At 32.6% G+C, this 23,486-nt stretch overlaps 1 protein-coding gene across 4 annotated transcripts in view; it reads left to right on the top strand.

Annotated features, from left to right (window-relative positions):
- The first annotated feature begins 1,100 nt into the window (after positions 1 to 1,100).
- The window catches only part of LOC126970923 (uncharacterized), a 38,519-nt gene continuing 16,133 nt past the window's right edge, over positions 1,101 to 23,486 (top strand). For all 4 annotated transcript variants that reach the window (XM_050817056.1, XM_050817054.1, XM_050817055.1 and 1 more), the window contains exon 1: positions 1,101 to 1,245. The gene's annotated coding sequence lies outside the window, so the exon portion shown is untranslated. The remainder of the gene's footprint in view (positions 1,246 to 23,486) is intronic.

Genomic DNA, 23,486 nt, shown 5'->3' with positions numbered 1-23,486 from the left:
CGAACGACTATACAATCCTTTAATTAGAATTATATTGTGTTAAGAGGTATCATACTCTAAATGTAATAGTTAAATAGTATTCATTCAAATTTAAGCCTCGTATCCAACTATAATATACAAATATGCGAATTTATACAAGATTTAATACTGCCCTAATAAAGACATCAACGCGTTTCATTGAGTAATGCATAAACTATGCTTCCACTTATATTTAAAACAAAGTAATAGTAATTAATAATCTACAATTTATTCATGGGGTGGTATATTTTAAATTTCTTAATTTAAAGAGTATCCTAAAAATTTGTATTTTTTCATAGAAAAGAATTAAAAAAACCAAAATCTTGTTAATTTAGAAATCCCTTTTTAGGGTTCCGAGGTCAAATGTCAAAAAACCTAACCCTTATAGATTTGTCATATCTGTACGCCCGTATGTTACAGCCATTTTGTTCCGAAACTATAAGAACTATACTGTTGAAACTTGGTAAGGAGATGTGTTATCTGAACCGCGTTAAGATTTTAAAACAAAAATGAAAAAAAAAAAAACAATAAATTTTGGGGGTTACTTAGAACTGAAACTCAAAAGTTTTATTTCATCAAAGCCATTCGTGTGGGATATCCATAGAAAGGCCTTCAAAAATGATATTGAGGTTTATAATATAATTTTTTTACTAAACAGAATAGTTTGCGCGAGAGACATTTCCAAAGTGGCAAAATCTGTGCAAAAAAAGAGAATGATAAAATTAAAAAAAATATATGATGTACTTTACCATGCAAAATTCCACCGAAAATTGGTTTAAAGGAGATCTAGTAAGTAGTTTTTTTAATACGTCATATCGTAAACCGCAATTTACCTTTCATTCAATCAACTCAAATATAAAAAAAATATATTATGTTAGTTGCTGCCATGGAACCCTTCACGGGCGCGTCCGACTCTCATTTGGCCGCTTTTTATATGTATTAACAGTAAGCAAAATTTCAGTTTGTATCATCACATAATGTAGTCGTCTTGTGCACCCCGTGATAGTTTCAAAATGGAGGTCGCATTAGAATGGTGGTAATGTCACCGAGGAGGTTATAAGCGTGCGCTATGTTTCGCTCGCGGTACATTCGTTGCGTGCGTTTGTCAAAGTGCCACAACGTTTGGTTGTGACCTTTGCCCGTTGAGGTTTAAAAAATAAAAAGTTGGATCTGTTGTTTTCCCGCCAGTGAGTGTTTGTGTTACCGCTGTGTTTTCAAATCATTAAGGTGAGTGATTTTACATAATTATTAATGAAATACATTGTCGCAAATTTTGTTTTCAGAATTGATGCTTTAAAATCGGGTTAAAATTTAAGTCATTATTACTTAATTATTGTTGTTATTTTTATTTGTTTATAAACAAATATTCAGTATTTAGGTAAATTTCGGTAACATATAAGTTATTAATTATTAAGTTAAGTTAGAATACATTAAAAGTTTTTATTTAATTTGCTGAGTTATTTCATAAGTACTGTTCGTTAGTGCATTTATTATAAGTATGAATAATGTTACTGTAAATACTCCTATGTTCAGGTAAAGTAAATTTTATAAAGATGTGTTTTCATTAAGACATATTCAACTGTAGTCTGCTTAGCTTCAAAGCATGTAGTCCTCATGTGGCTTCTGTCCATATACAGAATTACCAGACCGTGTTATGTAGGCTTAAGCAGGTATTGTATCTTTAAAACTTTAATGAGCTTTTAATTTTTAGTTATTTGGTCAGCGATTTTTTATCTCTACGATAAGCTCAGAGTTAATTTATACGTCTAGATAGAGTCTTTTGCTGTTAGACAACCGATAAATACAGGCCAGGCTTAATACTTTAGTATGTGTCACAAGTCCAAACGTCCTACACTCGCGATTTGTATGACACTTTGTATTAAACATGTCAGAATAAAGGTAAACTCTAAACTCACAAACCTTTTCACAGCTGTTACAGTCTGGTCGTATTACGGCCGTTCCCAATATACTATCTACAGATTTAGATAAATAACTACCTTCTACTGTCAGTAATTAGCTGTCAATAATCTGAAGCTGTCCCAATAGACCCGATAAGTCATTCTTATCGCCTTATATTGGGACGTGTGAATTGCAATTTCCATTGAAACTTCTATCACTGGTAAGCTATACGTCGTCCCATTGACAGACAGCTTGTACGGATAAGGTGAGTAACCGTCTATAAGTTTATTGGGACAGAAAAGTCAACGATAGTTATGAATTTTATCTCAAGAAAGAGATTGAATATTGGGAACGGCCGTTAATGATCTAAGGATAAGCTAATGTGAGTTTGTACGTGACTTACAATTTGAGTATTATATTGAGTTCTCTAAATTATATCTCTGAATATGTTTTGCTTTGTAACCATTTACTTAACCACTGTGTTAAAAATAAATATTACCTGAATCACGTAGAGGAATTTTTAGTAATGAATTTTGTGGTTTTGGTTGACTTTTTTTCAAAATCACCTTAACAGCTAATAGCACAGTTATTTAAAGGTCTCCAGGGCATCGGTGTCATTTGTTAGATTCTTTTAAAACAATTTTTAATTCAATATTTTTGCGATAAGGGAATTAAAACTAAGCATATGATTATAGTGTTAGAATTAGCGTTCAAAAAGTTTTATTAGCTATATGTAGTACGTTAATCTGATGGAATTTATTGTTTACAAATAGGTACCTGTAACGAAAATGGAAGTAGAATTGGGTGTCAACAAACAACTGAATCCATTGGGTAGCAAGTCAAAAAGATCAATAATATTGTTTTTATTTTGTTATAGTATTTTATGCAATAGTTGTATAAGAGGTGTAAAAAACGCGAGTGTCGTGGGTTACGATGTGAGCCGCAGGCGAACGTTTTTTGGCTTAGTAATACAACTACCATACCAAACTTAGATTTAGTTGTCTGTGGTAACAACCACAAAACAACTGTGCCTTTTTGGCGTCATTATAGTACGGTAACCAAAGCTTTTTTAAGCCATAGAGTATAGACTTTTTCAATGACAAAATAATGTGTGTACTCTATATCAGTAATATTACTGATGGCTGTTTAAATGACTATAAAAATGACATATTAGTTAGAGTTACTAGATTATAATAATATTAACAAGTTGAAATATATAAAAATACAAAAATCGTAACGAAATGTGTAGATAGAGATTCAAGGTCTCTCTTAATCATTATAGCATCTTTGTTACCAGACTCCATACCTCTTCCATGTTAAAGAGATAGTTGGTAATTTAACCCTGGAGTCTTAAGGTTGGGGACCGAGCCAACGGCCTTGAGAAATCGAGCGGAGCTAGGTTACCTCTCCCGTACAAGATCGCCATAAATTTAATTCGTAATTAGAAGAACTTTTTAATTTATTACAAACATGAAACAATTTTCTTTACAAAACTAACAAAACTATGTTATGTTAAATAGTATTGGTTTACAATTAATAAATTTATGTACAATTTTAATCTGAATTGAATAATTAGCTGGGCTCCAACTGGAAAAATTAGTTAGTAGTTTGGTGATGTTTTTCGCACTGTTTATAAAATAGAAATGCAAAAAAAAAATGATATTCTTCTCATATTCTGTAGATATAAAATTATTTTTTGTAAAAATACAAGCTTTATATAAACCGTAAATGAATGGTTTCAACTATGCTCCATTTTGACGATTTTATGGCATAGCAGCCTAAAGGATTATAAATTCCTTCCAAACGGTGAAGACGTATATATTGCAGATTCTCGATTTCAAGTTTGAACGATGTTGACATATTCCATATGGTTATTAAACCTATTGTTAATTCAGTTATGTAATGAAGATATGTGAAGTGGGTTAGCATTACAAGAATCATCGTATTTCTTGAGATTTAATCGTGCGAGGGGAATTTTTTACATCGCGTATCGTTGAAATCTCTCAAATGTAATCTACAGGCTTGTTTACGCAAATAATTTTAAAAATAATATTATTTATTGTAATATTAATAATCTAATCACATAAAACTACTTACTTTTAAACATTTCAGTCAGATAATCTTTTCTCAACTCTCGTCGTATCGCAAATTCAATTCTCATCATAAATCAAGACAGTTACAAATTAAAACTAATTGACTCTTCATGAACGTCTGATGTCTTTCTAATATGTAAAATTCTCGTGTCGCAGTGTTTATCACCAAACTCCTCCGAAACGGCTATACCGATTTGTATAAAATTTTGTGTGCATATTGGGAAGGTCTGAGAATGGGCCAACATATACTTTTCACACCCCTAAATGATAAGGGTGACCCTAAATATAAATAAGATCCGCCTCCGGATATTTTTTTAATTTTTTGACAAAATTTCTATTTTTCATTTTATTATGATTTAACATTGAAAAGTACATAAAAATTAAAAATTTCACCTTTTTACGATCAACACCAGTTTTTTAATCGCCATTTTTATATTATTATGTTCCTTCCACAGATTCGCAATGGATTGCAAGAAGGCAATTGAATATTTAGTTTAATTTTTTTTCTCAATTTAAATTCTCCTTCAACCATCGCAATATGGCAAAAAACGTTTGCAGGCTCAGCTAGTAGCTTAAATATAAATCCAGTGTCCTGATGTTTGTTTCCAGTGAAGCCCTCAATTAATGAACTGATTTTATGGGGATTACTTCATAGAGTGCAGTTTAGTCCGAAAGCTTTTATTTCGATTTGGGAGCCATAATTATTTTTATTTCCAATATTTGGATTGTGTATACACATATTTTCTATGAGAGAATTTATTGACGCACGGTTTGACAATTCTGCTGTGAAACAATTTCATTATAACAATAGGGAGCATTTTACGAAATAATTCTTGATGTTATAAATTATTATTGACAAATTCATAAATAACAGTATTTTATTTATTATGTACACAATAATGTCTATCGGGTCAGCTAGTTCATTATAAAATAATTACAATATGTGTGTGTTGACTGCTCAATACCAGAAATCTGCTTTATTATCAACCGACTTCAAAAACAAAAAGTTTGTTTGTTGTGTATTTGTCACATCATATTATTATGTTCGTTGTTTATGAATTGATTAGTATAATTTTCGTTCGATCAATATCGGTTCAGCAAAAACAGAAACAAACTTATATTCACATTTATAATATTAAGATAACTTAGAACAGTAGGGTAATCAGATGCCAATAGCAGCATTTTTTTTAATAAAACGAGATGATAAGATGTAATATTATGAGAAAGGAATAAAGATATTGTTCACTACACGAGAGTACACGAGAGTACAGACGAGACAAATGAAGCGATTCATGCCCTTAGACAGATCAGTACACCTGGTTCACATGATACATCCTACTATGAAACATGAGGTTCACATGAAAATTGTTCTAAAGAGAAAGACTTACTAATACGCAAAATAACACAAGAGATAATTCTTGAAAAAATATTATATTGATTAATAAAATTAAACGATAGAATGGAAATTTAATATATGTATATTGCTGTCAGGATGTTATTGAATGAGAAAACTTTTGTAAAAAGAGAGAAACAACGTAAAACAACTATAAGGTGGCTGAAGAGCCGATCTTAGATAGTTGTGATAAATTAAAAAATAAAAGTCCACTGGTGTAGACACAAACAATTGCAGTTGTTGTCAAGTCAAAAGGCAGTATTTATTACATTATGTGAGTTACCTTTACGTCAATTATTTGTCAGACAACATCTAAAGCGCCGCTTTAGATGTTGTCTGAGACTCTTGCAGCCTTATAAATAAACTTAGTATTTCTACCTGATAATAAACCAAGAATATGCAAAATGTTTACTATATCACTGACAACACTGTCAATACAATGATAATTCTGAAGTGTTCCGAATGTCAGTCTTGCAAATAAACGCGGGAAACGTTATACGTCCTAATAAATCAATCATAGGTAAAATGTCTATTTGTAAACATTTTGCATATTCTTGGTTAGCTCTCAAGTTTGTTGTTGTAACTTTTTACCAAGTTTATTTGTGGGGTTGTATCAGTCATACTTTAAATGTGAAAACCAAAGCCACTATTCTTTTATTTACATTAAAGGTTGTCACGGGTGTTAGAATACAATTAACGAACCTTTGAAATTTGCTATTAAATTCAACAACTATTAAATTACATTATTTTTATGCTCTCTCACTTTTCGCTATTTTACTATTCGAATAATAATCGTCGTATTTAAATTCATACAAAAAACATGAAGTGAAAGTTAATTGTAATTTGCCGTACAATTTGCGTTTAGTTTTGCGTATTATTAAATTGAACTGAACAATTATCAAATTAATTGTTGGCAAAATTAGAGTCGCTTTAGTGCTGTTATTTTTGCAATGTCGACTTTATTTATTATTCAGTATTATCTATTTTTGTCTGTATTGCAACGGATTTTTGGTTTGTGTCTTACTATAAGCTTTATCAATAGAGGAATGAATCTAAAATATCATTACTGCAGTACAGTTAGCATAAAAAGTTGAGTTCAATAAAATTGACCTGAAGATTTTGTGTCATTACTAGGTACTGATTTTTTGTACGGAACTACGCAGTACTGCAGCTGTGTGTGAGAATAAGTATATATCAAAAGGGTGTAAGTATGAAAGACTGATAGGCATTAAAGATTGTTATATTTTGTAATGACTCGACAAAATCAATGAATATTTCAGGTTTAAAAAGAAAAAGTACTCAACGCCGTTAATGAAGTTTTAACTTCATCGCTACCATATGTATGTTCTCCTGGTATCTCTATCTGGTTACGTCGTGTAAATAACGTCAAAATATATTAAGGTATACTCGTGTCATACATAAGACAATCTCTTCTTCAACTTAGAATACTTACTATATGTAAATGATATGTGTGGTGTTATCACAAAAGCCTCAGTGTACCATTTTGCAGATGACACTTGTTTGGTTGTTGCAAACAAAAACCTTAAATTAGCAGAACATGATATGCAATCAGATTTCAATAATATGTGTATGTGGGCTCATGATGTCGGATTAGTTATTAATATTGACAAAACTAAACTTATGTATGTACATTCGTCTCATCATAAAACACAAAATGAACCCGCTATTATCGTCCACCACCACCGTTGTTTCCACAATCCAATACAGACGTGTGGTTGTATTAAAATAGAAAATGTACAAGAATACTCATACCTTGGGCTTGTGATTGATAATAGACTCAATTGGGGACCTCATAAAAACCATGTTTGTGCTAAATTGAGAACGGTGCTTTGTGAACTTGCATATTTAAAATATAAGTTACCTTATAGTTCCCTAAGATTATTATATATGGCTCTGGCGGATTCCGTTATAAACTACGGACTAAGCAGTTACGGAAGGACGTACAAGTCATATTTAGAGGATATATACAAATTACAAAAAAGAATTCTTAAAACTATCGTTCCAAATTATTTTTATAAACACAAAGAAAATACGGATCTTGCACTATTTAAACATTGCAAGGTTATAAATGTCTTTGATAAAGTGAAATTCCGTATATTGTCAGATATAAATGAATCTAAATTCCTTCGAGAAATTCAAAGACTGCCTCATCTAAGACAATTTACAGGAACAAACATGTCATTTAAATTACCTAAATCTACAAATATATATGGCACCAGAGCAAACAACTACGTCATTCCTCTATACTTAAACCAGACTCCCTTAGAGATTCAAAAATTATATATAAATAAAAATAAATATAAGTCATCGTTAAAAAAGTACTTTTTACAAAATCCTTCATTAATATAATTGTATCTGCGGTAAGCTAAGTAGACAACTAATTTGTAATTACTAACATTTAGTTGATAATTATTTTTTGTTTTGCATTTTATTGATTTCTATACTACTTTGTTTAAAATTGTAATTTAACATCTTGTAATAACTGTATTAATTGAAAGTAATTGTTGTTTTCTTTTTAAATATTATGTAATTTAATTCTAAGCGGCTTCACACACAGATAAGCTTCCTAAAGTTTAAGTGTGTGTTATTATATTGTAAGCTATAACTATATTGTATTTTAAATAAATATTCTACAAAAAAAAAAAAACTATGATCGCCTGGTACCAAGAACTGTATATAAATAGTCTTACGAATTTTCAATCCGGACAAGTTTCATGACGCGAGTTTAACATTTTATACCCATCCGCAGAAAAGTGCTCAACGAAGTTTTCACTTCGAAATTTCTATAGGTAAAAGCATAGGCTTTAAATATGAAACCATCTACAGTCTAGTAATAAATTTAGTTCCTTTCGTCTCTTCATCAATGCAAAAACAAAGCATGAGAGATATTCCCAGGACCGGAGTACCACCTGCTTTTTTTTCATTTATTGTTCAAAACAAAGCATACAATCAAAGTTATACAATGAACACCACAATTTTTTAATACCAAGAAAACCCCTAAAGGGTTAATCTGGGTGAGTTATTGTTCGCAATTCAACCGTTACATTGCAATAATTATATTAATTAAAGATAATGGTATTTTAATATCTACATTAGTGTACACATAAAAATAGTTGTTGTTCTAAATATTTATTGTTTAATAAGCGTGTATAATTTCCGTTCATCTTATAAAATATATAAATCCAGTGTCCAGATGTTTGTTTCTTCTCAACTAATTAACAGATTTTAATTTTGATTACTTCATGAAGTGCAGTTTAGTCCAACTATAGAGAAAGGATAGTTTTTATTTAGATTTGGGACCCACAATTATTTCTATTTCCAATATTTGTTTTGTATGGATATATTTTCTATGAGAGAATTATATTGACAGTTTTGCTGTGAAACAATTTCATTATTACAACAGGGAGCATATTTTATGAAATAATTCTTAATGTTATGAAATATTATTGACAAATTCATAAAAAACAGTATTTTATTTATTATGTACAGAACAACGTCTGTCGGGTCAGTTAGTTTTAAATATTTTTTGTAGGTTAACATAAGTTAATACTTTTGAAAGTTAAAAAAAAGTCACTCATAATGATGTATTTAGTATTGAGCTTTAGGTCATATACTAGCAAACTCAAGGCGTGCGGTTATAAATCTTATGACGCATTTATCTATGAAAACGGCCTCAAAATACATCGCGACGGTCATTATAAAATGCGCGTAAGTATCAGAAGAGAAAGAAAACTTGCCTGCCTTGACCCAAAGATGTGCTGGCGACTAATATTTAATTTGAGCTTTGTGAATTTGAATCAGCAAAGTACGGTACTTACCAACCGCAATAAACAGTCCTTAAGTTATTTGTTATTTAGTGCAGCAGGCGATTCACTTGTAGGCTTATGGCTTTAACGTGAAATATAAGCGCGTACGCGTACGTAGGAAAATAATAGGGAAAAAAATATGATATTAATAAAAAAAACTACGTTTAAAAAACCGATTTCAAAACTAAAAATGTATAAATTACCTTAATAAAAATTTAATTTAATACACATTTTATTTCTCAATTTTCGATGATTTCTCGAGAGAAACCTACATGGCCCGTGTGTAAGGCATCACCTGTGCTGTCGTCACATGTTGGACACCTCCAACATACATTGTTATGCAGATATCATATATATAGATTAAATTTCACAGGGAAATACTATTAATGAGACTGTCCCCAATGACAAGGGATATACACTACGTCATAGAAGAGCGCTGCCAGCAGCGGAAAGAGCAGTTTGTATGTGTATTATTTGAAAAGTATCATAAAGATAAAAACAAAACGAGGACGAAGTCACAGTTAAAAGCTAGTATTATTATAAAAGACTACGAGTCTTCAAGAATATGAATTTCAAGTATGTCGTATTCAGTATTATATATTGGATTATATTTAAAGAAAGCACCTTCGCACGACACGCCACAAGTTAGGATATCATCCCCATCATCTGAATGTGTGGCGGTCCTCCACAGTGCGGTTTCCAAGGAGCTTTCTTCCACGTACTACAAAGCTGTGGAATGAACTTCCTTGTGCGGTGTTTCCGGGACATGGGTACCTTCAAAAAAAGGTCCTTAAAGGCCAGCAACGCTCCTGTGATTCTTCTGGTATTGCAAGAGATTGTGGGCGGCGGTGATCACTTAACAACAGGTGACCCGTACGCTCGTTTCTCCTCCTATTCCATAACAAAAAAAGCTCTCCAAACGTCTCTGTCATCATGAGCTTATATCGAATAAGACATAGATAAATGTAACAAAATAAACTGCAATCTTACACACCTTACGTAAACGCTTCTAAGTAGCTTTGTTAACAAAAATACATAGTCACGTATCGTATAGCTACCAGAATTACTTAAATTACGTGTCAGCATAAAAGTTAGAGATAACGATGCTTAAAAAGCCACCAAATAGTATTCATCATAGTGAGTGAGTGACATTTAAAATATACACTCGTATTTATTAGTTGACGATACAAATTGTGAAATTGCAATAGCAATATGCGTCTTACGTAATCACGTCAAAGTAGCTTTGTGTACGAAAGTATTTAACGTCTTGCAATATTTAAGAATAAGTGCATACATTTGATAAAATTACATGTCATTTCAAAGTATTTGAAGTGTCATGAATAATATTGCGAATATGATTGAAAAATGGTGCCATAATAATTTTAATTTAGTTTCTATGAAAGATTCATTATTTATTATAGTTAGCTTCCAAATAAAATAAAATGCTCACAGAATACCTTTATTTATTTATGGTGTATGTGGATGATGCAGCTACTTACTGTACTCAATAACTTTTGTATTAATCTACATTTACTTTTTTGACTTACTCGTGTAGGGCATTTACTATGTGAAGATTGAGTATGTTCGTTGCATCATTTTACATTTTATATTATAATTGAAATAATTTGTAAAACGATGAAAATGTAAATCTTGATATAAAAGAGTGGCAATGAGTTTTTTGCTACTTCTTCTCATGAGCTCAACCCTTTACTAAGTAGCGGTACATTCAATAGGAATTTTTTTTTGACATTCATAAGTGTCATTTCCGTGACCTACGTGAATAAACTGATTTTGATTTGAATGACGTTAATTAACCTACTGTACCTCAATACTAGTTCAAATAGATTTTAAATGCACAAAATCGCGTAGAAGTATTTCACGTGAGTGCTATAATATAACGTTTTAAAATTGATTTAGTATATGTGTATGAATTAAACGAGATAATAATTTTCTTGTTAACATTTTTATGGTGATTTGTATGAGAATACTTTGAATAATCCAGTAGTCAAAAATTATATACTTAAATCTTAGATAATATATACGTCTAAAAAGATAGTGACAGCTATGAACACGATGAAAAAGTAGCAGTGAACTGTTAGCCTCTATTAGCATCAAAGCACACACACTAAAACAAAGTGACGTCGGTCACTGGCGAGTGTAAGACGTAGTTGTCTACATGACAACTATAATAATAAACCTGTTCTATTGTCATGCGCTGCCTAAACGCAATAAACCAAAAAAAAAAAGCGCTAAGCCAAAATGGGTCGCAGTGAATCAAACCTGTGCACCTTTCATGGGCGAGTCCGACTCGCACTTGGCCGCTTTTTTTTAGATATACGGAGTAAAGGACAGGTGCTCTCAGGGCAAGCAGGGGGCACAATAGATTCTAGGATTTAAGATTATTTTAAGCCCCATATCATAATTACTTAAAAAAACTTATTAGTGAAGACATAAACCTATTTTATGATAGGCCTTAAAAACTCACTCAATTGAATGCAAAGTAATAATATAATAATAATATTGACACACTTTTTACACAAATTATCTTGCCCCAAGTTAAGTATATATAGCCTGTGTTATGGGTTACAAGACAATGATATATTTAATACAATATACTTACTTAAACATACATAAATTCACATAAACATACATACATACATTTAAACATCCATGACTAGGAAACAAACATCCATATTCATCATATAAAACGCTTGCACCTACCGGGATTCGAACCCGGGACCTCTAGCTTAGTAGGTAGGATCGCTAACGGTCGTCAAAAAGTAAGTAAAGTAAGTAAAAGTATTTGCACCACGCCTGTAGATAATATGTTAAGTTTAATGTTGATAATATGAAATGGTTCAACCCAATTTGCTACAAATATAAGTTTTGTATCATTAAAATTATTCATGCTATATTATAAGAAAACATTGCAACACCAACATTATACATAATAGCTATTATATTATGTCTGTCCATCACTGAGGGCTGCTTACGCAATGCTCAATGGCTTTAAGATTACAGTCATCTTTATAATTCTATTTAATTTTCTTGCCCAATACAAACTTCTAGAGCTTGAGCAGAGTTTATTTATTTATTATGTCAATAATCACTACATATTATAAAACAAAGTCCTTCGCCGCGTCTGTCTGTCTATCTGTTCGCGATGAACACAAAAACTATTGCAACGATTGTCGTGCTGTTTTCACCAATGGATACAGTGATTCTCAAGGAAGGTTTTAGTAACTTGTTTAGTAATTGTATATATTTTTTTTTTGTTACACTTACGATGTTTGTTGAAGGTGTCGTAAAAAAATAAGCCGTCTGGGATCTTTTAACGAAAACGCAGTCTACACCCTTTGAGATATAAAGAAATAATGTATGGTGGTGGAATTGTGTATCTTATATAGTTCTAAAGAAATGGCTCTTAAGGATAACATACTTTATCCATTTTAATACTTTAAAAATTAGCATTATATTATATGTAATTACAAAAAAATAATATAAAGAAATAAGGGATTGCTTGAAACTAATTCTGGTAGGCTTCATAACATACATAATAGCTTTAAGGGTAAATGTATACACTTTTATAATAAGGTCCTAGCCAATGTTCAGGCACTATCTATAAATAAATCTAAATGTTTTATAAAAAAATGGCTCTGTCGTAAATCCTATTACTCCACAGTTGAATATCTAAGTGATCGGCCAACCTGGGACTAGATTATGATTATTTTATAGCGATAGAAATTACTGTACAATATTGTATATTTTTATTGAAAAGAGCGCAAAAAAAGAATACGGGGAGAGTTTATTGCGCCGCATCTTCTCTCTCAGAGAGCAATTTGTTTCCGAAGCGGTAGTAGTAGTATATTAAAAAATCTAATATAATATATATAATAGTATAAAAAAAATCTAGTATATTAGAAATGACATCAAAAAGAATTCATAAGGAATCAATTTTTGAGTAAATAAATTCCTTTTATGCCTTTAATTACATATTATAAAATCATTAATTTTCGATGGCTTTAGACTACATTTTCTCGAATATATATAAGGTACATAATTTTTTTATATTGACAGAACAGCGTCTGACGGGTCAGCTTTGAACTTCACTTGCCTTGTTCGTTAGTAGGTAATTGGGACGGATCTGTGGTAGCTTCCATGACGAAAGACATGCTATCGATTGGTGATTAACTTGTATATGTGCCTTTTCTATATATTGCACCATCGGACATTACATCAAACTGCTTAATACCATCCGCATCACGTTGACGTCTGGTATTCCACAAGCACGCGTTTTTCAAGAAATTTCTTGACTCGTACAGCCACTCTGTGGAATCAATTACCAGCTGCTGTTTTCCCGAACCGATACGACCTAGAAGGAAATCGGGCTTCATCATGAATGTTGTTGTAAAAGCCCACTATAGACTTACTAACTCGACTTAGCCAAGTAGCAAGCATTAAAAGTTTATGTCTGTTCCTGGTGTTAACATTATGGTTATGACAGTTTCTAACAAATTCACTTACGTGCCTACATACATAGTACTTTCACGATATATGCAGGCATTTCTATTTTCCGCCTACTTCTGCCGTGAAGCAGTAATGTGTAAACATTACTGTGTTTCCGTCTGATGGGCGCTGTAGCTAGTGAATTACTAGGCAAATTAGACTTAACATCTTATGTCCCAAGGTGACGAGCGCAATTCTATTGCCGCTCAGTATTCTTGCGTTTTTCAAGAATCCTGAACGGCACTGCATTTTAATGGGTAAGGCATATCAATTATCATTGGCTGAACGTCCTGCTCGTCTCGACCCTTATTATTCCTGGGTTAAAATCTATTTGAGGACCACTGTCATATTTTGTGGAGGGGGAGGGGATGGCCTCCGGTCCTCGATACTAACCTACGCAAAAAATTAGCACTAGGCCGCCACTTCACGCCGGTATTCTGTGCGAGTGTGGTAATTAACCTAAACGAGTCTAGCACGATTGTGCTGAAGTCATAAGACAGCAACGTGACTCTTCTAAAAAGCTTACATATTTTTAGGCTATATGCAGGCATAGTATTTTTTCTGCTTTATATCGTTTACGCGGACAGCGTCGCGGGAAGCAACTTGTATCTATTAAAACTATTCGTTTCCTATCAATAACGACTCAAAAGGAAATGAAGATTCATTAACATATTGAAACAGTCACGAAGTCGGATCACAGGTGAGCATCGAACCCAGGACTGGTTTGTAACCTAGAACTTTCTCTACTTGACCTTAAGTTTCTCTAGGGCTTGCTTGCAAACCTTTGAACTTTACTGTTTTGATCAAATCAACTGTATTTATAGCTTCGAGTTTTCATTTAACAATATGATTGGGTTTGTAAATATACTAGCCCGCCCTGTATCTAAGGATGCCATAGGTCTGGTTGAATCCATAAGTCTTATTGTTTGAACGCTATACATATAACTTGCTTTTGGTTTTATTAACTTTTTTTTTAGTTTGTTAAGTTAAGAATTTTGTTTTTCTTTTGTCTTTTAATGTGCTTATATTATAATGGAGCTGACATGTACATACGTATAAAAGCCCCTAAACCAATAAAAAAAAAATTGGGTTATTTTTGTTATCTTACGGCCGTTCCCAATATAGTATCTACAGATAGAGATAAATTACTACCTTTTACTGTTTGTAATTAGCTGTCAATAATCTGAAGCTGTGCCAATATACCCGATAAGTCATTCTTATTGACTTATATTGGGACGCGTGAATTGCATTTTCCATACAAACTTCTATCGCTGGTAAGCGTCCTCCCATATTGGGACAGAAAAGTCAACGATAGTTACGATATTTATCTCAAGTAGGCCACAAACGAAGATAGAATATTGTGAGAGGTTAAACTATATCATTCCCGATTACTTCCATTGTATTTTTTTTTTCTATTGACAGTACAGTGTCTGTCAGGTCAGCTTGTAATATAAAACCCATTCTTAGTTTAAAGTTGCCAATTATTCTTATATAATATTCTTCCGTTCCAATTACATAAAAATTACAAATCGTAATTAAAATTGTATGCGATGTCCATAACTTCTTTCTAAACTATCTTTTGTAGCATAACGGATTATACTTACATGTAAATTGCTGCGGATTTTAATATTAACGTTCCTTGTGTTATGACCGCTCTTACATAATACATTGTTTTCTATTGAGGAAAAACGGGTGACCTAAAGAGAAATGTGACGTGAAGGATATTTTTACATGGTTTATAGATAAATGTTTTAATTCCATAAATGAAATGTTAGCACATTAGATTAACGGCCGTTTTCAATAACCTATCGACAGTGTGAGGCTCCTTTGCACAGGAAGCCGACTAGATTATGGGTACCACAACGGCGCCTATTTCTGCCGTGAAGCAGTAATGTGTAAACATTACTGTGTTTCGGTCTGAAGGGCGCCGTAGCTAGTGAAATTGCTGGGCAAATGAGACTTAACATCTTATGTCTCAAGGTGACGAGCGCAATTGTAGTGCCGCTCAGAATTATTGGGTTTTTCAAGAATCCTTAGCGGCACTACATTGTTATGTGCAGGGCGTATCAATTACCATCAGCTGAACGTCCTGCTCGTCTCGCCCCTTATTTTCATTAAAAAAAAGATAGCATTGGATTACAACTATCGGCCGTTTGCAATAACGTATCTCTAGTTACGGATACATTGCTATCACCGTTTAATGATCTTATCTATCCATTGTTATGTCCAATTATATCCGTCGATAGGTTATTGAAATACATTTCACTTACAAGTAAGCGGAAAAGGATAGATTTTACTTTAGTGTACGTGGCAAGCTACGTCTTACACACGCGATTTGTATGTCACTTTGTGTTAGTGAACGTGCATTTCTCAAAACAGAGGTTAACAGTCAACCTCGATTTTTTGCGGTTGCATTGTAATGGGCAAGGCGTATCAGTTACCATCAGCTGAACGTCTTGATCGTCTCGTCCCTTATTTTCATAAAAAAAAGTTAATATACAACACTATTTTACTTATTACTTCCTTACTTCGGAAAAAATGAGCATTAATTAGAATAAGCGACTAGACATTCATTCCACTCTTTTAAAACAGTTTTAGCAGATATTCTATCTACTAGAGTAAATAATAAAATGAAAATAACTATAAAAAAATCTTTATGAGTATATTTAAGACGCATTAATCAATAAACACTCTAAATAAATAAATATAGTATGCGAAAATCTTATGACTATTTTTAAAGAAAATATATTATTCAATTACTAAAGTTTTTAGTAACCATTGGATCCGTTTTCTAATACATAAATAAACATATTAATCATCTCGATTGGTTTCACAATTCTTTTATCATGAGAAGACTCAGATCTAGCCAGACATCCTAGCACTCAATTATTGCCTAAGTATTTCCAAACGCCTTTCACTGCACAATAAAAAAAAACAAAGAACAGCGAAGAGCCGCACTTTATTGGGACATAATGATCCGTCGTTCGATAATTGACTCACGATTAGTTCATATTGTGTTCCATTTCCAAATGATCTGTGATGTAATAGGACATTGTGGTCTATGTTTATTTGTCGTAACTTTTTTTTAATTATACATCAACATGGGCATAGGGTTGACTTGTTACTCTTGTCATTCATCTCCATCTGTTTGTCACATTGGTTACAAAAAATATCTATCAGTTAAATGTATTTTATTTGAATAATGTTTTTAGCTGTTTTTTATTTATTCATAAAGGCTTACCAACTAAATACAATTTATTAACTTATGCACTAAGAATTAAACAAATATAATAAAATATTTTAAATGTACTTAAATTATACATAGGCAGAACATTACTATACGAAATACATGTGATATTTTAAAATCTATATTTTTTGGTGAGCAATATAAATTTGTTTTCTAAAATTAAGAAAATTTGAAAAGATCAATGTTTTCATCTATATTAAAAATACTATAATATAATTGTAACATTAGCTGTAGGGGAGAGTTTAAGCCATAATTATTGTGATAGCCGACAATTGAAAGCAGCCACATGCAAACCGATTTGTGATAAAAGCGAAGGACAGTCCATATCATAGCTTAAAAGTTTATGTAAACACAGCAATTGTGAAGCATTTCTACGTATTCGCAGAGATCTTTTAATAAATACTGAATAAAATAAATGTTTGACGCTCAGTGATACTATTCTTGTAATGCCCATGCTATTTTATTTATTAAAAGAACAAGGAACGATGGCAAATTTTAGTCCATCAAAAGGTTCAAAAAGCTGTAGGGAAGGAGCAAGGAGAGTCCTCAGATCGCACGTAAATTATTTTTCCTTTCATTTTTGTTATATTCTCTTTTCCAATGGGCTTCATCCTACTATTATAGTAGGATTATGTTTTCAAAAATTAGCGACCCTGATCTATCAGTTACATCATGCCGTTACAAAATACAAAATGTGAATTTTCTTTCTTACGTATGTACATAAATCAATATTCATGATTTGAGCTTCCTTTTAAGCATTGTAGCGCCTGTGTTAGAAGGCTCAGCTCTTCCATAGCTTATTAATACTTATTACATTATTTATAGACAATCAAACATTTTTTAATTACTAAGATATATATTTTTAAGAAGTATGTATACTAAGAAATAAGATGATTGTGTGCGTTGGGTGTGTTGTGAGTGAAGTAAGGTGTAAAAGGTATTATGAAGTGTGTGTGAGTAAGTGTTTATTTGTGATCAAATGAATGAATCTTGTATAAGTATGTCTGTAATGAAATGTTTGTGTAACTCTTAAATTAATATGATTGTGTTAAAAGTTCTTCAGTTTCTGTATAAGTGAGTGAATCTATCCAAGTAACTAGCATTTTTTTTACATTCATGAAGTTGTTTTGAATGGATATATATATCCTTAGTTCATTGCCCTGCTTGAGAATTATTGTGCAGTTGTATTCGCATATTTGTAGTAATAAAAACTTTTTTATGGTATATAATTCAGATGTCGGTGTAGATACGTGTAGTAATAACCGGCAGGCTCAATCTAATCTCACCAGCTAAAAGTACCACCTTTCCTCCATGATATCATGGTTACATTTGCTATATTTCTATGCTTGTAGATCAATGTGTTTGTATGGGCTTTGATTACCATCGGCTGAACGTAAAAGAGCTTCTTGCTGCTTCTTCTCTCTCAGAGCGCCATTTATTTCCGAAGCGGTAGCAGTATCTAGTATATTAGAAATGACATCAAAAAGAATTCTAAAGGTATCAATTTTGAGAAAATAAATGTCTTTTATGGCTTTTTATGAACTTCCTGCTCGCCTCATCCTTTATTGTCATAAAAAAATGATGAGAATGGACCGGAGTTTCGTTGGATGCCAGTTGCTGTGGATTTCTGAATATAGCATCATCTTCTCATCCTCTAGATTCTAGTCATCTTCATGTTGTTTCTTCTCGGGTTTCTATTTGCTTTGTCCAAATGTTTTGAGTTTACTTTAGTGTTAATTCCTCCAATATTTATCTTTTAAACAATTTGACACGTGTTTCACCTCTACACGAGGCATCCTCAATACATGTTGACTCGCCAAAATCTGGCACGAGACTCGTGATTTCGAGTGATGATCTCGTGAATTATGGATTTGGATAATAATAGACTTCAGCAAAGTAACTCCAGTTTAAAAAAAAATATTTGAATTGTGAAAACAACTGATTTAAGAATCGTTTGTTGACAATAATTATGAAACAAATATCGTAATCGGAACAGACCGCAAGGTGATAAGACAAAAAGTGACAAAAATATAACATTTCTCAGAGCGTGTGAAATGCCTTTGTCGTAGACCATTGTCATATTATGAAATATACATTCAGATACTAATTTACTAGAGAAATGATACCATTTTACAATTAATTTTATACGAATTGAATCTTTGTAATCGATACTTTTCTATATTCTGCATTTTTTTCTTTTTAGATTTAGAGACAATTTGAAAAAATCCGAACTTTTTTTTAATGAAAATAAGGGACAAGATGAGCAGGACGTTCAGCTGATGGTAATTGATACGCCCTGCCCATTACAATGCAGTGCCGCTCAGGATTCTTGAAAAACCCCAAAAATTCTGAATGGCACTACAACTGCGCTCGTCACCTTGAGACATAAGATGTAAAGTCTTAATTGCCCAGTAATTTCACTAGCTACGGCGCCCTAAAGACCGAAACACAGTAATGCTTACACATTACTGCTGCATGGCAGAAATAGGCGCTATTGTGGTACCCATAATCTAGCCGGCATCCTGTGCAAAGGAACCTCTCACTGGTTACTGGAACTGTTAAGATTTTTTCAAATTGTCAAGTTCAGAACTTTAGAACCTTTTTGAACGTTTTTTATGGAAAAGGAGGACAGACGAGCGTGTTAAGTGATCACCGCCACCGAAATTCGCAGCATACAGGTCGTTATCGACGGTTATTGCTCGAAACCGAAGCCCGTAAACACTGGAGTGCCCCAAGGCTGTGTGCTATCTCCCACACTGTTTTTATGCATATCAATCATATGTTGGACATCTCCTACTCCTGCGTAAAAGCGTTACAAACAAACTTACATTCACATTTTTATAATATTAGTAGAGATATCTTTGCGAATGTTTCAAACCTGAATTGTAATGTTCATTCAGTTGCAAAACACATAAGATGTTATCTCAATACAAAAAGTCACAATTCTCACAGCTTTGAACTGTGAATGTATATCAATCATAATTACTTCGTGTTCTCTACTTCATTATCACTTTTCTAACTACCGACGTGTTACTCAATTGATATTACATAATATATATATATATTATCGACACATCCAAACTTAATAATTAACATCTTGACTGTTGCTTCTCAATATATTCTAGATTATGTTATTATGTTATTATGTTATTTATTTATTTTTAAAGTGATAACCCTCACTTCTAGGATTAATACACAAATAAAATTTGAAAAACAAAATTTTATGACCGATGCGGGATTCGAACCCACGACCTCCGGCTTTCCGTGCCGGTGCTCTAACCAACTGAGCTAACCGTTCGAGTACCTCCTCGTTATAAGATTCTGCTTGCTTTGTTCAACTTTCAGGTTGTGGCTTTATCTACATGTGTATGATTGCATTGTGTTTGAATGTATTATGAACATATTGAAGGATTGGCGAACATACTTATAATAGTTCTGCAGCACATCCTGTTAAAAAGATTAGACAATTAACTGACATAGATGCGGCGCGACTAGTATACTTTAGTTATTTCCATCGTATTATGTCCTATGGTATATTGCTATGGGGCAACGCTGCCGATATTAATATAATATTTGTGCTGCTAAGAGGGCTATTCGCGCAATTTATAACCTAGGTCCTAAAGAATCATTGAGAGCAAAATTCAAAGAAATTAACATCTTGACTGTTGCTTCTTAATATATTCTTGATAATGTAATGTATGTTCATAGGCACATAATTGAATTTGCTAGAAACTGTCATAACCATAATGTTAACACCAGGAACAAACATAAACTTATAATGTCTACTACTCGGCTAAGTCGAGTTAGTATGTCTTTTGTGGGGCGATGTATATGCTTTTGCAACAAGATCCCAGAAAATGTTTGAAGCAAAAGTTATTCAAAAGACGTTGTTAAAAAACGTTTGTGTGGTAAAGGTTACTATAACATAAATGATTTTCTTAATGATACCACAGATTGAGAATGGACAGACCGCCCTCAGGCTATTAAGTAATAAGTTTAATTTAATACAATATTACTCTGTAAACATATTTTTTTGTTGAAAAAAAGCCCGCTGAGTTTGTTGCGCCTATTCTTCTAAGATCTGAGGCATTCGTATTGGAATTGGTGGTAGTATTTTCAATAAAATTATTTGAATTTGAATAATACCACAAAATTTTAGTCTCTGGTATGACATAAATTTATAAACAAATTCCTTTGCATGGAATGCCGGCTAGACTATGGGTGAAGCAGTAATGTGTAAGCAATATTGTGTTTCGGTCAAATGAGACTTAACATCTTATGTCTAAAGGAGACGAGCGCAATTGTAGAGCCGATCAGAATTCTTGGGATTTTCAAGAATCCCGAGCGATATTACATTGTAGGTAATGGGTACGGCGTATCAATTACCATCAGCGAAGAATACAGTCTTAAGTGTAAGAAGTTATTAAAAACAACAGTTGAAAATAGAATAGGCAACAAAATAGGCGCCGTTTGGTATCCATATTCTAGCCTTCTTCTTGTGCAAAGAAGCCTCCCACTGGTACTGTTTTATTTTACTCGTCTTTCTGTAATATATGATTTTAATAATAAAAAATGTACTAAAATTACATTGTAGCCTCAGTTTAATTACAAGCTTAATACTTTTAGTGTTTCAAAATCGAATTACAGTTATGAATCTACATAACATTAAACACATCAAGGTGTTGTAGTAATTTACATTGAGAAATATTCCACGATTTTAAATTCTAAGTGATTTTTGGCAACATTACTACCTCCGATTGCTGCTTTGTTTGAGGCTCAATCATGCCTAAACCACTGATGTATTGACATGAAACTACCACCATTTGATGCGAAATTTATCCTAGATTCTTTATGGCTACTTATTTTTCAAATTCCAACGTTCTTTCATTAATGTCTTGTGTGCTAAACAAATTACAGTGGTCATTCAATCCTGCTCATAGGGTTGGGTTTAAATTAATAGCTGAGCAGCATTTATACAAAAAATAATGTTTCTTTGTGCTCACAGTTTTGGTCTTGCATACAAAGCTCAAGTTATGAAATATACAAGCTGATAATCATGATAATGAACACAACAAATAATACATTGAGAAGAGTTAAATTTATTGTTGATTCTTTCTTAATGCTAATTCAAATTCTGTTCAAGGTCTTATGTGGAAAGAAAATCGTTGTTGACACTTGTATTTCTGAGACTAAATGGATTGAAATCCTTAAACCATTTATACGTCTAGATAGACTATGACGGCTGTGAAAACGTCGAAGAAAATTGAGTTTCGAGTTAGCATCCATATTGAGTAATGCACGCACACTAACACAAAGTGTCATAAAAATCGCGAGTGTAAGACGAAGCTTGTCACGTACAGTAAAGTATTAAGCCTGGCCTGTTTTGATCGCTTGTCTAATAGCAGAAGGCTCTATATAGACGTGTTTATACGTATAATTTATTATCTAAGTTTACTCATTAGCTCGGGTTGAATCTCAAAGATAAGTGTGAGAAGAGAAATAATATATGTTGTCACGGGATTTTTGTTTCAAATGATAAAAAAGTATGTATACCTTTGAACGCTCATTAGAAGTTATACTTCTTTGGCAGTAAAACAAAAATAGCTCCATGGTTTTAATTAATTAAATATGATATGGCATATCTAGGCGTTTTTCAAAGAGACGATACAATTTTTTTTATACAAAGCTATATAGTACTCTAATGTCTTGGTAAGCATAGTTATTTGTTAAATATTGTCAGTGTTATTTGCTAAAATATCTGGAAGAAAGATGTCACACAATTGTCTAGATAGGTGATGGTGATAGCAAAATGTATCGGAGCTGCTAAGTTTTAGCTCCTGGTCTTATTAGTTTTAGGTATATAGCTTTTGGAATGGCTGAATTTTCTATTAGTGATTCGTGATTCAAATATAAACATTTATATTTTCTCCGGCGAATTAAAACCACAACCGAATATACAGATTCAGACCGGAACACAGTAATGTTTACACATTTCTGCTTCTTGGCAGAAATAGGCGCCGTTGTGGTACCTATAATCTAGCCGGCTTCCTGTGGAAAGGAGCCTCCCACTGGTGTCGAAATATCTAGATCCAGCAATGCCTGACTAAAATTTGAAGTGGCGTGAAGACGTTTCTGCAAAATGCATCTTCTAAAGCACCCATCACATTCACAGTAAGCTAAAACCACAACCTTACAACATGCAGGAAGTTTTAATCTGCACAATTGAGCTGATCCAAATATCATTGATTGATGATCTATTCAGCTTACGACATATGATCTCATTTCTATACAATGCGATGTTATAAACCTAAACGATCCAAGTTATATAACTTAACAGCTTCATGAATTAAACGGTGTACCAACACAGAAATGGATTGACATTACCTTTTTAATCTAATTAGATAACAGGATGAGCAAATTTGTCAATTGCTGGTAATTGATATTATACTCTAGATCTTCTTTTATACTTCGCGTGCCTCTCCGACCGGTAGCTTTCTTAATTC

The sequence above is a fragment of the Leptidea sinapis genome, chromosome 22 (genome assembly GCF_905404315.1).
Source record: "Leptidea sinapis chromosome 22, ilLepSina1.1, whole genome shotgun sequence".
NCBI classification, from domain to species: domain Eukaryota; kingdom Metazoa; phylum Arthropoda; class Insecta; order Lepidoptera; family Pieridae; genus Leptidea; species Leptidea sinapis.
This window is presented reverse-complemented; position numbering and strand designations above follow the sequence as displayed.